The sequence below is a fragment of the Equus caballus genome, chromosome 11 (genome assembly GCF_041296265.1).
Source record: "Equus caballus isolate H_3958 breed thoroughbred chromosome 11, TB-T2T, whole genome shotgun sequence".
NCBI classification, from domain to species: Eukaryota; Metazoa; Chordata; class Mammalia; order Perissodactyla; family Equidae; genus Equus; species Equus caballus.
Genome location: NC_091694.1, coordinates 18,857,834 through 18,873,930, shown reverse-complemented (window position 1 = coordinate 18,873,930; position 16,097 = coordinate 18,857,834). Strand labels below are relative to the sequence as shown.

At 39.1% G+C, this 16,097-nt stretch overlaps 1 protein-coding gene across 10 annotated transcripts in view; it reads right to left on the bottom strand.

Annotated features, from left to right (window-relative positions):
- GJC1 (gap junction protein gamma 1) overlaps positions 1-16,097 on the bottom strand; it is a 45,996-nt gene that overhangs the window by 7,265 nt on the left and 22,634 nt on the right. The window lies entirely within an intron of this gene.

Genomic DNA, 16,097 nt, shown 5'->3' with positions numbered 1-16,097 from the left:
ATCACTAAAATGCCATTTTCAGGAAGAAACAGTTTTCTATGTACCATAGGAATCAATCAGCATGAGAAAGAAACAGGCATGAGTTTGCTACCACTGTTTCCCCCTCCCAATACATGTGGTAGGAGAAACTACGTAAAAATATGACAAGAAGATGAATCATTCATGAAAATCTGAAGCATATGAACTCCAGCACCTAAAGGAAAAAGCCAAAGCAGAAAACTCTCAACAAGTTTAAACCCGGTCACAAAGGCCTTGTGGAAATCCTCACTCTGAGTGCTCTATTCCCTCTCTATTCCCTGGAGCAGGCAAGGTCGCTGGGATCTGAGCAGCCAACTAGGAGCAAGCTGTTTAGTTAAAACACCCAACAGCTGGCTCTCCGTCAGTGGGACACCAGCATCCACAGGAGGTGATTTACAGATTCAACGGCCCAGAGAAAGAAAACACCTGCATCTGTATTGTGATTAAAAAAAAAAAAAAAAAGCCAGGACAAACTATTGCTCATTACTTTCTGCCAACTTTGAACAGCTATGGCCAAGAGTCATCCATAACATGCCAACTTTGTTCATTTACTACCATTTAATAATAAATAAATGTAAAAGAATCTCTGAGTGTTATGTTTTCATAGTAACTTAATAAAAATTGTTTTCGGTAAGACACGGAAAAAACCTGGCACAATTTCCAAAAGGTCAGTGAAGAAGAGAAAAGTAAGTGCAGGCATCCACATAACATGCAACTATCAAGATTTACATAAGAATCTGACCACACAAAGATCTGCCCATAAGACTTCAAGCACAACTCCCATTTCCAGCCTTGATGTCCAACTGAACACCACTTCTCCTCTCACTGAATACACAAGCTACAAAACCACAAAACAAGAAGTAAACAATATGTAATCTTTAAATGGTGACATAAACCACGTTTCCTACATAGAACTCCATAATGATTCATATCCACAAGTTCAGACTCAGAGTTTTTCCAAATGCCACATCTAAAGCATTTCCCCCAAAGCCTGAAATTCTATTTGTTCCAATAAGCCAAAATCATGGAAGTGCACGTGTTAATTAGTTAGAAAACGCATCCTCTACACCTCCATCCACACCAAAGACAAATGGATAGCTTTTTAATAATTATTGCTATGAAGGAATTTCTCAGCAGTTCAGCATCTCATACAATAATCCAACTTTTTGGAGGGAAGATGAATTGGTCGATAAGCTCTTGAAAGCTTATGTGAGTCATAAAGCAGCCATTTAAATACAGAGAAGTATTGTATACTGGTTAAACTGTAGGCCTAGAAAATGCTGACCCCTTAGAGCCTGGTTTTCCACGAGCATTCGTAAGTGCCACAGCACCCTATACCCATACCTTGAGTATAAGTGATGTGTTTAGTAACTTAACTCCAGCATCTCATAAAATGCGTGATAGGCAATTTTCTTTCTAAAATAACCATGCTCTTCCTTCGCAAACTGAATGGGAGCATCACCACTGTTTTGATCTACTGAAAATTCAGTAGGTTTTTCTTTGATAGTCTTCCTTTTTCCAAATCCCCTTCCTCTCTTTGCAAGCACTAAGAGAATGCTTAAATATGGATTAAATATCAGAGTATATTACTGCACTGGGGGATGGAAGGACACGAGAAAGGGAGAGAGAGAGAGGCGCAGACAGGAAAAATGAAGGAGTAGAATGGTGGGTTCTTGAATTGACATTTCTAAGCAGACTGTGTCACTGCCAAGTGTGGTCTCACTGTGTTCCTGCTCTACTCAAGTTCCCTTTCTTCTAGAACTATTTTTTTGCTTTGATCTCAGAAACCTAAGATTCAGGGCATAGTCTTCTCTGACTTCCCTGCTTCAGCAAACACACTGGGTTATAGAGTAGGGACTGAGAGCATGCACTTAACCTGCGAACGGCTCTCATGAAAAAATAAAAGTCATTTCCATACTCCATCTATGAATGGAAAATGACATGGGAGCATGTAACCGATGGTGGAGAGAGGTGGGAGGATGCCAAATACCTAAATGTTTTTTGCTAATTAGGAAAGCCTCAAATGATTTATATGTACTTTTATACTTAGTATCTTCTTGAATGTATCCTTTATGCTTTGGTTGAATTTATCTATAGACAAATTCCAGGAAGTGGCATTATTAGGTCAAAGGAAATTGTAAAGCTGCATGGTTCTTGGTTTGTACTGTCATTTGACTTTCTAAAAAAAGTCCTAGTAATTTATAATGCCTGGCAACAAATGGTTACAATTTCCCCTCGACCATGATCATCACTATTGTTTGTTATGCTACTTCACTAGACGCAAAATAGTATTCCACAATTGTGTCAATTTGTATGTGGGGTTTTTTTTTGCATTTTTCTTTCTTTTTCAGTGAGGAGGATTAGCCCTGAGCTAACATCTGTTGCCCAATTTTCCTCTTTTTCTTTTTTGCTTGAGGAAGACTATTGCCAAGCTAACATCTATGCCAATCTTCCTCTATTTTCTATGTGGGACACTGCCACAGCATGGCTTGGTGAGTGGTATGTAGGTCTGCATCCAGGATCTGAACCCACTGGAGCCCGGGCCACGAAGCAGAGTGTGCAAACTTAACCACTATGGTACCAGGCCGGCTCCTCAATTTGTATGGTTTTTTTTCCTGCTTTTTCTCCCCAAATCCCCCCAGTACATAGTTGTATATTTTGGTTGTGGGTCCTTTTAGTTGTGGCATATGGGTCACCACCTCAGCGTGGCCTGACAAGCAGTGCCATGTCTGCGTCTAGGATCCAAACCAGTGAAACCCTGGGCTGTCAAAGCAGAGTGCGTGAACTTAACCACTCGGCCACAGAGCCGGCCCCCAATTTTTCTTTTTTTTTCTTTTGAGGAAGATTAGCCCAGAGCTAACATCTGCTGCCAATCCTCTTTTTGCTGAGGAAGACTGGCCCTGAGCTAACATCTGTGTCCAGCTTCCTCTACTTTACATCTGGGACGCCTGCCACAGCATGGCTTGCCAAGCTGTGCCATGTCCGCACCCGGGATCCAAATAGGCGAACCCAAGGCCACCGAAGTGGAACGTGCAAACTTAACGGCTGTGCCACTGGGCCAGCCCCTGCATGTTTTTAATATAGCAGGATACACTTCCCCCATATTCTTCCCTCTTTGTGGATTATCTATTTCTATCTTTTTGCCCATTTATCTGCAGAATGTGTTCTTAATATAGTACAGACATTAACCATTTGACATTTAATATAAATACCTCAGTCTGTTGTCTTCCTTCAAATTTTATTATTTTTATATAGTCACATCAGTCAATTTCTAGAATAAATTAAGGTAGAAAAGTTAATCTTTCTAGGATGGCTTTTTAAATAAAGAATATTGCGATTCACAGTAGCCCATAATTCAAAAGGATTCACACATACACAAAGAAAATACATACTTAAGAAAATCGTGTTTGCTTATGTAACATTTATTGGACAGAAACCAAATGTGCTATTTTTAGTCCATTTTCCAAATAACTAAAATTACAAATCTACCCTGTGTTGCACTAGAAAATATAATTTAAAAAACTAGTTGACATCAATATGATAATATGTAATTCCTTCCCAAATTCTTTATATTTGAAGAGTTTTCTATCAGTTATATCCTAACAGGATCAAGTCAAAGTTTATTGCATTTTTCTTTTTTTTTTTTTTAAAGATTGGCACCTGAGCTAACAACTGTTGCCAATCTTTTTTTTTCTTCCTGCTTTTTCTCCCCAAAGCCCCCCAGTACATAGTTGTATATTTTAGTTGTGGGTCCTTCTAGTTGTGGCATGTGGGACACCGCCTCAACATGGCCTGATGAGCGGTGCCATGTCCGCGCCCAGGATCAGAACCGGTGAAACCACGGGCCGCTGAAGCGGAGTGTGCGAACTTAACCACTCGGCCACGGGGCCGGCCCTGCATTTTTCTGTGAAACAGAACTCATAGGATTTTTGAAGATTAAATGTAGAGGCTGGGCCCGTGGCTGAGTGGTGAAGTTCGCCCACTCTGCTTCAGTGGCCCAGTGTTTCGTTGGTTCGAATCCTGGGCACGAACATGGCACTGCTCATCAAACCATGCTGAAGCAGTGTCCCACATGCCACAACTAGAAGGACCCACAACGAAGAATATACAACTATGTACCGGGGGGCTTTGGGGAGAAACAGGAAAAAATAAAACCTTAAAAAAAAAACCCAAGATTAAATGTAAACCACATTATTTGGATTATCTCAAGAGGTAGATTATATGATTAGATCTATTTTAAAGAGGAAGAAATGAGGTCCAGAAAGTTTATAAAATTTGCCTAAGATCATCCAGTTATGAAGTGGTGAAGCCAGAATTTGAGGTCAGCCTGTCTTGCTAGAGTCTGGGCTCTCAACCACTAGTGAAGAAGTACATTACAGATGACCTATGTACAGGTTCCATGTGAACAAGGAAGAGGGGACCTTATCCTAATCCTTGGGATCAGAATTAACTAAATAATAAACTCACAAAGATCAAAGGGTGAAATTTCAGAGTTTAAGATCTTATGTGTACAATGAATTGAAAGTTAAAAAACAAAAACAGGGGGCAGCCCAGTGGAATAATGGTTAAGTTTGTGCACTCCACTTTGCCAGCCGGGATTCGTGGGTTTGGATCCTGGCGGAGACCTGTACACCGCTCATCAAGCCATGCTGTGGTGGCATCCCACATACAAAATAGAGGAAGATGAGCGCAGATGTTAGCTCCGTGACAATCTTCCTCAAGCAAAAAGAGGAAGATTGACAACAGATGTTAGCTCAGAGCTAGTCTTCTTCACCAAAAAACAAAACCCAAAAGAACTGCAACGTTTCTTGGAAGTTGGGAAGGAAGAATAAAACTAGGAAAAGGCTATCTTCAACAAAAATTATTTAATTAAGTAGGATAACTTATTTGGGCATTGAGGATATGGACTAGAGAAGTTGGAAAATTGAGTTCAGGGGACAGCAGTCTGAGATGATGATACTTCTGAAAGGGGAGATACACAGATGTATACATATGAAGTGCTCAGAGCTGTGCCTGGCCTCAAGAAAAGCACCATTATTACCATTACTACCAGTGATGCTGCCAACTTTTTGTCTTATCCCCTCAAATGGACTGGGAGCCCCTAGATGTTAGACACCACATCCTTCACCTCTGCTTCCCTAGAACTTAGCCCAATGACCTGCTAAATAAATGTTTGGTAAACAAATGAATAAATGCATTCCTGTGGGCTCTGCTTTATACTCTTTATTACAATCTCTTCTATGCATATTTTTTCTCCTAGATTCCCACTGCATAAGCCTGTCCAAAAAAGGAATAAGCAACCTCATGAGGCAGTGAACCCTGGTTCACTGGACAGTTTAAGCAGAAAACAGGATGTCTTATGGAGTCAGGTGTTAGGGAAAACACTGGCTTAGAAACTAATCATTTTTACTTAAAAGTTTTAGTTCCTAATCTCAGTTCAACATCTTTCAGGAAACCATTTGCTTACTTTTCCCTAGTTGTCTCCCTTTCCCATTTCCCACAATTTTCTCTTCAAAACTTCCATCTTAAATCTCCAATCCCAGCTCAATTCCAAATTTTCACATGCTCTTACATTATTCTTCACTGAAGAAAAGAAATGCCAACAGATGGAAATGCTTTCAACTCTCTTCTCTTCCTATTTAAAAACCAGACAAAATATATGAAGCAATATTATCAGACATTAGGCAACAGGCAGCACAAGACAGGGTTGTCTGAGACGAGGGAAACCAACAGGTGAGACCTCTGATTGCCCCAACTCACTGCAAGCATGGAGAGCTTCTAGGCTGCAGAGCAGGTAGCGGGAACCTAAACAGAGCCTGGCACACTCACCGAACTGAGGAGACACAGGACAGGCCTCTACTTTGGAGGAGCAACATCTCTACTTTGGAGATGCCAAGGTAGCTAGAATTCACAGGGCAGAGTACTGGAGAGGAGAGAGCTGCACAGGGAGCAAACTCAGGAGATCTCTAGAGGGGTCTCCTCGGTCTTCAGCTGAGTACTGATCAGTGAATGTATGTGAGGACACTACCCAAGGAAGGGACAAGAACTAGGAGGGAGGGGCCAGCCCCGAGGCCAAGTGGTTAAGTTCGTGTGCTCAGCTTTGGTGGCCCAGGGTTTCATCGGTTCAGATCCTGGGCATGGACATGGCACTGCTCATCAGGCCACGTTGAGGCGGTGTCCCACATGCCACAATAGGAAGGACCTACAACTAAAAAATATATACAACTATGTACTGGGGGGATTTGAGGAGAAAAAGCAGACAAAAGAAAAATAAAAGAAGATTGGCAACAGTTGTTAGCTCAGGTGCCAATCTTTAAAAGAAAAAAAGAACTAGGAGGGAACATATTGAAAACCCCCAAGATATCACACAGGGCCAGGAATAAAATTTGTGTTCCTACTAGCCAGACTGGAGACACCCTAACACATGGGGCATCAAATAGAGTACTCAGAAGGGTACTGCCTCAGAAGAGGGGGAAATGAGTGCTTGACTAAAGGTTTTCTGCCACCCTCCCCCCAATGAAGTTTAAAAGCAAGCCTCAAAGAATCAAACTGTTTTCAGAACTTAAATGAGTCCAGAACAAAGCTCAAAAATATTTAAATACAAAAAACATAAACCAGAACCCCAAACATAAAATACACACTATTTGGCATCCAATAAAAAATTACCAGGCATACAAGAAAATATGATCCATAAGGAGGAAAAAAATCAATAGATATAGATCCAGCAATGACACAGCTAGAAGTAGTATAAAAGGACATTATTAAAACAGCTATTACAAACATATTCCATGTGTTCAAGAAAGTAGAAGAAAGCATGAACATGATAAAGAGAGACATGGAAGATATAAAAAAGACTGAAACTGAACTTCTAGAGATGAAAACTACATCTGAGATGAGACAATGCTTAAGATTTAAAACTTGAAGGCACAGCAACAGAAACTATCCAGGATAAAACAGAGAGAAAAAGGACAGGAAAAAAGTGAACAGAGCATCAGTAAGCTGTGAAACAACTAAGCAGCCTAATAACTGTTATTACAATCCCAGAAAAAGGAAGGGAGCAGCAAAAATGTTTGTAGAGATAGCGGCCCAAAATTTTCAAATTTGGTGAAAAACAGAACCAGAAACTTAACCAGAAATCTCAGGTATAAGACACTTTAGATAAGAACAAAGACGAGAATGACAGATTTCTCAATGGAAACAATGTAAGCCAGATATCAGAGCAACACATTTAAGATACTGAAAGAAAAAAACAGTATTCTATATCCAGCAAAGTGATCTTTCAAAAACAAAGATGATCCTCCCCACTGGGGAGGTGTCAGAGGAGGCCTAGCAGAGAGTCAGGACTTTTACCACTGTCCAGTGGTAACGAGATCACCTCCCCATGGTGTCAGTGGAGGTGGGAAGAGGAGCAGTAATGAGGCACCCCTGCACCTCCCAGCCAGTATCAGTGAAGTCTGAACTCCCACAGTCACCAACCCAGCGGTAACAAAGAGCCCATCACCATCCCTCAGTGTCAAGGGAGCCAAGAGGGGAACCTGGACTTCCACCCCAGCTGGCAGTAATAAGACAGTACCCCCTCTGCCCTGTCAGAGAATTATCAGAGGAGATTTGCAAATAAAGACTATTTAAGTAAGATCTAGAATCTCTTAAAAAAAACCAATATACAGGTTTCTATAAAAAGTCACGTGTCACACCAAGAACCAGGAAAATCTTAACTTGAATAGACAATACCAGGATGACATGATAGTAGAATTATATGACGAGGATTTTAACAGCCTTCATAAAAATGCTTCAACGAGCAATCATGAACACACTTGAAAGAAAAAGTACAAAGTCTCAGAAAGAAAAGATATAAGAACCAAATGGAATTTTCTGAAAAAGACGATCACCAAAATAAACAAACTCAGTGGATGGGACTGACAGTAGAAGAGAAAGGGCAGTGAAAAGAATCAGTGAACCTGAAGATGGAACAATAGAAATTACCCAATTTGAACAACAGAGAGAAAACAGACTGGGGGAAAAAGGAAAAGAACACAGCTTCAGAGATGTGCAGGACTCAATAAAAGATCTAACATTCATGTCATCAGAGTTACAGAGGGAGAACACAAAGAAGATGGGGGTAAAAGGGTATTCAGAGAAATAAGGGCTGAAAATTCCCCAAATTTGGCAAAAGACACAAATCTACAGATTCAAGTGAGCAAAGAGCAAACAGGATAAATCTAAAGAAATTCATGTCAAGACAACTTTCTGTAAGTTAAAGACAAAGAAAAATGCATGAAAGCAGCGAGGGAGAAACATTTCACTAATAGAAGAAAATTAATTTAAATGACAGAGGATTTCTCATCAGAAATTATGGAGGCTAGAAGGCAGAGGTACATTACATTTTTCAAGGGCTTTAGTAAAATACTGTCAATCCAGAATTCTACATCTAGTGAAAACATCCTTCAGGAATTAAGGAGAAACCAAGATAATCTCAGGTGAAGGGAAACTAACAGAATTTGTTGGTAAGGAATCTTGGAATATCAGAAAAGAAGAAGAAAGAGTAAAAATATGGGTAAATATAATAGACTTTCCATCTCTTTGGGCTTTCTAAATTATGTTTGATGACTGAAGCAAAAATTATAACACTACCTAATGTAGTTCTCAATGTATGTAGAGAAAATATTTAAATTATAAATGGGGGAGGGTAAACATACGTAAAGGGAGTTAAGATTTCTATACTTCACTTGAATATGTAAAATGTGACACCAGTAGATTGCAATATGTTATGTATATACAATGTAATACCTAGACAACCACTAAAAAAGCTATACAAAGAGATATGCTCAAAACACTGTAGATAAATCAAAATGGAATTCTAAAAGATGTTCAAGTAACCTACAGGAAACCAGGAAAACAAAAAAACAAAAAGGAGAACAAAGAGGAAACAAAAAATAAATACTATAAGCAACCTGTTTACCACAGCTAAAATTAAAAAGACTGACCGTACCGAGTGTTGGTGAAGATGTAGAGAAACTGGTACTCTCATACACTATGAGTAGAAATGTAAAATAGTATAACCACTTTGGAAAATAGATTGGCAGTTTCATAGAAGCTAAACATATACCTACCAATGATCAGCCATTCTGCTCCTGGGCATTTATTCAATAAGTGAAACCATACGTCTGTAAAATCATTTGCACATAAATATTCATAACAATTTTATTTGTAATAGCCAAAACCTGGAAACAACACAAATGTCCATCAGCAGGTTGCTGAATAAACAAATTGTGATATACTCATATACAATGGAATACCACTTAGCAACAAAAAGAATAAACTATTAATATGTACTGCATGGATGAATCTCAAAATAATTAGGTGAAATGAAGGAAGTCAGGTGAAAAAGAGCACACACTGTATGATTCTATTTATATAAAATTCTAGAAAGTGCCAACTATAAAAACAGAAAGCAGATTAGTGGCTGCCCATGGATGAGCTGTGGGTAGGGTGCAGGGAGGGATAAGAAAGAGGGATTACCAAGGGGTAGCAGGAACTTTTTGGGTAAGATGGATATGTGATTGTGGTGATGGTTTTATGGGGTGCATACGTACGTCAAAACACACCAAACTACATACTTTATGTGTAATTTATTGTTATGTCAATTATACCTCAATAAAGTTGTTAAAAAATAAGATGAAATAAAGACTTTTTCAGACATACCAAAGCTGAAAAAAGTTATCCCCAGCAAGTGAGCACCACAAGAAATGTTAAAAGAAGTCTTTCAGGGAAAAAAAAAATTAACATCAGATGGAAATTTTATTCTACACAAAGGAATGAAGAACACATAAGTATAAAAGACATCTGATATCTTTTCTTATTTAAAACAGCCACAACTTATTGTGAGATTTATGATGTATTTTTTATACATACTTCTTTTACATAGAGGTAAAAGCATGAAAATAATACCCCAAAAGGCTGAGGGAGAAGAAATGGAAATATACTGTTGTAAGGTTATTATACTATACAGGAAGTGTTTAATGTTATTCAAACACAGACTGTGATAAGTTAAAGAAGGATACAGTAAACCTTAAATCAACCCCTAAAATAACAAAACAATGTTATAGCTAATAAGTGAACAAAGGAGATAATATGGAATCATAAAAAATAAATGAGACCAGGCTGGCCCAGTGGCATAGCGGTTAAGTTTGCATGTTCCACTTTGGTGGCCTGAGGTTCACCGGTTCGGATCCCGGGTGTGGACATGGCACTGCTTGGCAAGTCATGCTGTGGCAGGCGTCCCACATATAAAGTAGAGGAAGATGGGCACAGATGTTAGCTCAAGGCCAGTCTTCCTCAGCAAAAAGAGGAGGATTGGCAGCAGACGTTAGCTTAGGGCTGATCTTTCTCAAAAATATAAAAAATTTAAGAATTTTAAAAAAATGAGACAAAAAAACAAATAGGAAGATGGTAGATTTAAACCCATATCAATAACCACATTAAACGTAAATGGTCTAAACATTCCAATTAAAAGGCAGAGATTGTCAGACCGGATTATATAAACAAGATCCAACTATATGCTGCCTATAAGAAACCCACTTTAAATATAAAGCCACAAAGAGATTAAAAGCAAAAATACAGAAAAAGATGTAACATGCTAACAATAATCACAAGAAATCTGGAGTGACTATATATTAATGTCAGACAAAGTAGATCTCAGAGCAAGGAATATAACCTGAAATAAAAAAGGTCCTTTCATAATGATAAAGGGATCATTTCACCAATAGGACATAAAATTCCTAAACGTTTATACATATATTAACAGAACTTCAAAAGAGATGAAGCAAAAACTGACAGAACTAAGAGGAGCAACAGACAAATCCACAATTAATAGCTGGAAATTTCAACACCCCTCACTCAATAATGCACAGAACAAATAGAGAAAAAACAGTAAATGTATAAAAGACAAACAATACTATCAACAATTGACACTTAGAGTACATGTACCAACAGCAGAAGAATTCACCTTTTTTCCCAGGGACACAGAGAACATTTACTGAGATAGACCATATTCTGGAGCATAACGAAAGCCTCAATACACTTAAAATGATTCAAATCATACAAAGTATGTGTTTTGATCACAATGGAGTTAAATTAGAAATCACTAAAATTCAGGTATCTTCCCCTATTCTTTTTTTTTGTTTTTGAGGAAGATCAGCCCTGAGCTAACATCTGCTGCCAATCCTCCTCTTTTTGCTGAGAAAGACTGGCCTGAGCTAACATCTATGCCCATCTTCCTCTATTTTATGTGGGACGCCTACTACAGCATGGCTTGCCAAGCGATGCCATGTCTACACCCGGGATCTGAACCTGCGAACCCCGGGCCGCTGAGGTGGAACTTGCGCACTTAACCGCTGCGCCACCAGGCTGGCCCCTATTCTCTCTCTTACCACTGAAAAATCTCCATATGGATGTCTTATCAATTGGAACCTGTTCCCAAAAGAACTAATTCTTTTCTTCTTCCCCTATATCCCAAAAACTTACCTCCTAGACTTCCATTACCATTAATATTTTGACTTTTTTTAGAAAGCAATCCTTACTTTCCCTATAAAACAAACAACAAAACACAATTCAGGATTTACTGGACACGTATGTGCCAGCAACTAACTAAACTGAGTGTTCATTTCCTCACAAAATCTTACCTTTTAGATAAGAAACAGGTTCAGAAAAGTAACTAAGTCAAGTCACAGCTACTGGCACAGGTTGGTTCAACAGGTTAAACTTCGAAGTCTTCTGTTTTCACTATACTATATTCTCTTAACTCCAATATCTAATAAGTCATCAATCTATGAATTATTACTTTATGATGCTATCAAACACATCACGTGCACCTAAATCTGAGTATCTGAAATATCTGAAGAATTGAAAACTTCCTATGAAAATTACCTAAATGACTAATAATTGATGAGGGTGAATAAACTATGGTAACATCCACATGATGGAACACTACACATACCAATAAGCCTTCTTACCATCAATTTACCAAAACTACCTTATTGACACTGACAACTTCTAAACTGCCAAATTCAGTGGTCAATTTTCTTAGCCATCTTTTAAGCCATATTTGTTAAATGATAACTCCTTCCTTCTTGAAATATTTCTTTTTTTCACTTGGCCTCCCTGATACCCTATTATCCTGTCTATTATTTTTCAGTTTCTATTTCAGCCTCCTTCTCCTTTCCAAACCTCTAAACACATATCCTGATTTTTATCCTATCTTGTTAGCCTCTCCTTTTCAATGTTCTTTGCTGGTCCCTCCACCAGAATTCAAGCTGTAAATGATGTCCCATTTACTCTAACATGTCTCTTTAACTTCGGATCTGAAATTTAACATACCCCAAACCAACCCTTCCATCCGCCAAAGACCTACCTCCATCTTCAGATTTCCCAGTCTCAGTAAATGGCTCTACTACACTCAGGCAGTTTCTTGGGCCAAAACCTTCAAGTCAACCTGACACCTTTTTTTTCTCACTCCATAGCCAAACCATCAGCAAATCCTGTCAGTTCTATCTTCAAAATATATCCATAGTCCAACCACTTCTTTACCTCCACTGCCACCACTCTAATCCAAGCTACTTTCATCTCTAACCAGATTCTTGTAAAAATCTTCTAACAGGTCCCCTAGCTTTTATACTCATCCCTTTCAAACCTACTCTCCAAAAAGCAACCAGAGTAAAGCTTTTAGGAAGTAAGTCAGATCATGTCCCTATTCTGCTCAAAACTCTTGGAATAAAACCCAAACTCTTTACCACAGTCTACAGTACCCTTTATCATATAGCCATCAGTTCACTTTCTCATCTCACTGCATTCTCCCTCCTGCCCATTCTGACTCAGGAATACCTGCATCCTCACTGTTTCTCAGATCACACCAAATATGCCAAGGTTTGCCTTAAGACTTCTGCACTTGCTATTTTCACTGCTTTGAACACTCTTTTCATAGATATTGGCAAGGCTCTCTCACTTCATTCAAGTCTTTGCTCAAAAGTCACCTCCTTAATGATACTTTCCCCAGACCACTTCCCTCTAAATTAACATCTGTCATTCTCCAGACCTTTTACTCAGCTTTAATTTTCGTTATAACACTTAACCCTCACATAATATATGTAATTTTTATTTTATAATTTTATTGTTTATAGAATGTAAGCTCCCCAAAGACAGGATTTTGTTCTTTTATCTCCAGTATCTAAAACCCCAGGCCCGGCAGATGGTGGTAGGTTCTCAATAAATCTCTGTTCAGGGCTGGCCCTGTGGCCGAGTGGTTAAGTTCGCATGCTCCACTGCAGGCGGCCCAGTGTTTCGTTGGTTCGAATCCTGGGCACGGACATGGCACTGCTCATCAAACCATGTTGAGGCAGCATCCCACATGCCACAACTAGAAGGACCCACAACGAAGAATATAATACAACTGTGTACCTGGGGGGCTTTGGGGAGAAAAAGGAAAAAAAATAAAATAAATAAATAAATAAATCTGTTCGATAAATTAATTTAAACATTTAGAAAAATGTTCATGATATATTAACTGAAACCATAAGATACAAAACAGAATTATCCCAATTTTGTGAAAACAACTAAAATTTAGGCATTAAAAAGCCATAGAGGGGGGACCGGCCTGGTGGCGCAGCCGTTAAGTGCGCATGTTCCACTTTGGTGGCCCAGGGTTCGCTGGTTCGTATCCAGGGTGCAGACATGGCACCACTGGCAAACCATGCTGTGGCAGGCATCCCGCATATAAAGTGGAGGAAGGTGGGCACGGATGTGAGCTCAGGGCCAGTCTTGCTCAGCAAAAAGAGGAGGATTGGCAGCAGACGTTAGCTCAGAGCTAATTTTCCTCAAAAAAAAAAAAAAGCCATAGAGGGAAAACAAAACCTTTTTAAAAACCCCAAAAGACTATAAACTAACACCACCCTACATTCTCCCTTCTTCAGCCTGTCTCCTACATCTCCACTAGAATTCTCTCTCTAAAATGGATATGTATTACTCCTTTTCTCCTTTTCTGAAAAGCTGCTAACCGAGGTGGGCTCCACAAACCAGTGGGGCAAAGATGGACTTTTTAATTAATGGTGTTGGGGCAAGAGGATCACCACCTGGGAAATAAGATAAAAGGAGAATTCATACCTCACAGATAGATATCTAGATAAACCTCAAAAAAAGTATTTCGATATAAAAACTGAAACCATAAAAAGTACTAGAAAAAAACATAATTGATATCTGTTATAACTCTGGAAATGGGAAGTAAAAAAAAGAGATGAATTTAAGTACAAAAAAAAAAAATGTCTCCAGAGGCAGCCCGGTGGCGCAGTGGTTAAGTGCGCACGTTCCGCTTTGGCGGCCTGGGGTTCGCCAGTTCAGATCCCGGGTGCAGACATGGCACCACTTGGCAAGCCATGCTGTGGCAGGCGTCCCACATATAAAGTAGAGGAAGGTGGACACGGATGTTAGCTCAGGGCCAGTCTTCCTCAGCAAAAAGAGGAAGATTGGCAGCAGTTAGCTCAGGGCTAATCTTCCTCCAAAAAAAAAAGTCTCCAATGTTAGAAAAACAAAACAAACACCATAACCAATACTGAAAAACAATGAACTGGGGAGAAAGTTTTTAGTAACTCTTATAGGCAGAGAGCTAATCCCTCTAGTATATAAAGAGTCCCCTCCCCCTAAATCTACGAAAAAGACAACCAACAATCCAATAGAAAATGGGCAAGGGACACAGACAGACATTCCACAGGAAACAAAACGAAACAAACACAAATTCCCCTTAAAAAAGATACACAACACAGATGAACTTTGAAAGCATAATGCCAAGTGAACGAAATCAGACACAAAAAAGCCACAAAGCCACGTATTGTATGATTCCATTTATATGAAATGTCCAGAATAGGCAAATCCACAGAGACAGAAAGTAGATTAGTGGCTGTCAGGGGCTATTGGAAATGGGATGCGACTATTAATGGGTATGAGGTATCTTTTTGGGATAATGAAAATATTCTGGAATTAGATCGTAGTGATAGTTACACAACCTCGAGAAAACATTAAAAACCACTGAATTATACACTAAAGGATGAATTTTAAGGCATGTGAATTATATCTCAATAATAAAACAAACTACTTTGAAATACAACTCCTCTCTTATCACATTGGCAAAAATCCAAAAGTTCGGAAGGCTGTGGAGAAACAAGCGCTCTCGTACATTGTTGATGGGAGTGCTATAACCTCTGATGGCAGTTAGGCAATATCTAACAAATTTACAAATGCATCTATCCTTTGACCCAGTAATCTCACTTTTGGGAATAATCACACTATAGCACTGTTTCTACAAGGAACTCAAAGCTCCACTGTCAAGAGAATGGCTAAATGCACTATGATCTATCTACACAGAATATCACGTGGGTGTAAAAAAAAAATGAAGAATATTCTCCTTGCATAGAAAGATATCCAAGACATTTAATTAGTGAAAACAGCAAGGTCTATAAGTGTATATATTATATGCCTTTTATATAAAGAGGAAAAAACAACAATCTGTGTTTTTGCTTATATTTCTATAAAGAAACACAAGGATATATTTGAAAAAAGAGGGGCCGGCACGGTGCCTCAGCAGTTAAGTGTGCACGTTCTGCTTTGGTGGCCTGGGGTTCGCCCAGTCGGATCCCCAGTGCGGACATGGCACCGCTTGGCAAGCCATGCTGTGGTAGGCACCCCACATATAAAGTAGAGGAAGATGGGCACGGATGTTAGCTCAGGGCCAGTCTTCCTCAGCAAAAAGAGGAAGATCAGCAGCAGATGTTAGCTCAGGGCTAATCTTCCTTAAAAAACCCAAAAAACAAAAAAAAACCCGTAATGAAATGGGGGGAGGAGACTAAGGAGGATGAGGAGGGTGAAGACTCTTGATTATGTATCTTTTTATATTGTCTGGTTTTTTGAACCAAATAAATATATTGCTTTTTTTTTTAAGATTGGCATCTGAGCTAACAACTATTGCCAATCTTTTTTTTTTCCCTCCCCAAATCCCCCCAGTACATAGTTGTATACTTTAGTTGTGGGTTCTTCTA